The sequence below is a fragment of the Ursus americanus genome, chromosome 10 (genome assembly GCF_024610735.1).
Source record: "Ursus americanus isolate L20-20 chromosome 10, mUrsAme1.1.p, whole genome shotgun sequence".
NCBI lineage: Eukaryota > Metazoa > Chordata > Mammalia > Carnivora > Ursidae > Ursus > Ursus americanus.
This window is the reverse complement of record NC_142136.1, coordinates 700,898-701,984: the sequence shown is the minus strand read 5'-3', so window position 1 is coordinate 701,984 and position 1,087 is coordinate 700,898.

Sequence of the window (1,087 nt, the reverse complement as noted above, 5' to 3'; positions counted from 1 at the left end):
TGAGAACTGCTCCAGCCCCCTCTGCTCCCCGTGCCTGCCGAGGAGCCACGTGGACAGCGTCCCTCCCTTCCGCATCAGCACAGGCACCAGCTCTGGGCAGAGGAGCCCAGGGCTTAGTCAGCGTCGCAACAGCTGCGGCCGCCTCCCCGCAGAGCGACGACCTCTGAGCGCTGAGCCCTTGCCAGAGTTCTGGAGACGTGCACACGCCCAGCGTGCCGTCTGACTGCTGCCCCGCCCCCAGGCACCCTGTGCTTTCTGCCCCGACAGCTTGGTCTTTCCTCACGTTTCCAGTAAATGGAATCGTAGACTCTCTGTGGCCTCTCTGGCGTCTCTCACTAGCATAACACTGAGTTTCATTCCATGCATGGTTTTATTTTTTGGAAAACTTTTTTGATTACACACTGTGGTTGGCAGAAAGCCTCGGCAACGTGCGGGCCAAGGAGAGGTGCGCCTCCAGCGCGGGTGCGAGCGGCCGGCTCACCATTCGCGCACAGCAGGCAGGCTCTCCTGCGGCGGCTGGGCTCTGGGCGCGGACTCCTGCCGTGCCGAGGACGCTCCACGGCGGGAAGCTGGGGTGCGAACGTGCACATCAGGCTCTGGGGCTGAATCAGGAGTTAGCAAGCAGTGTCCCCGCCCGCCGCTGGCCCCGCCATGGGCCTGCGCTTCCCCCTTGGCCCCTGGGACCTGGTTACTCATCAGACCAGAAGTGGGACCCATCACCCCTGGATCTGGGAAACACGTGTGATAGAAATAGCAATTCTTTCACTAATAACAAGATGCCGAGGGCACTTGAGCTCAGGGTGTTTAGTCAGTGTTACCAAGGAGGCTCTAGAATATTCTTCCAGCCAGCAGGGTCCTGCGGGGGGCCGGGGCGGGGGGGGGGGGGGAGGCACGTGCGCTCCCTGTGCAGCAGGACAAGACCGTCACTGCACTCAGATAAGCACCCAGCACGGGTGAAGGGCATTGTGGGAACAGCTACACGGAGGGTCTGTGGCTCATTTCTTCTGCTGCCTCTGAGGCTGTGGAAACCTTTCCTGAAGTGGCCATGCCCTCCGGCCTGTGTGGGCACTCCCTGTCCTGTGGGGCA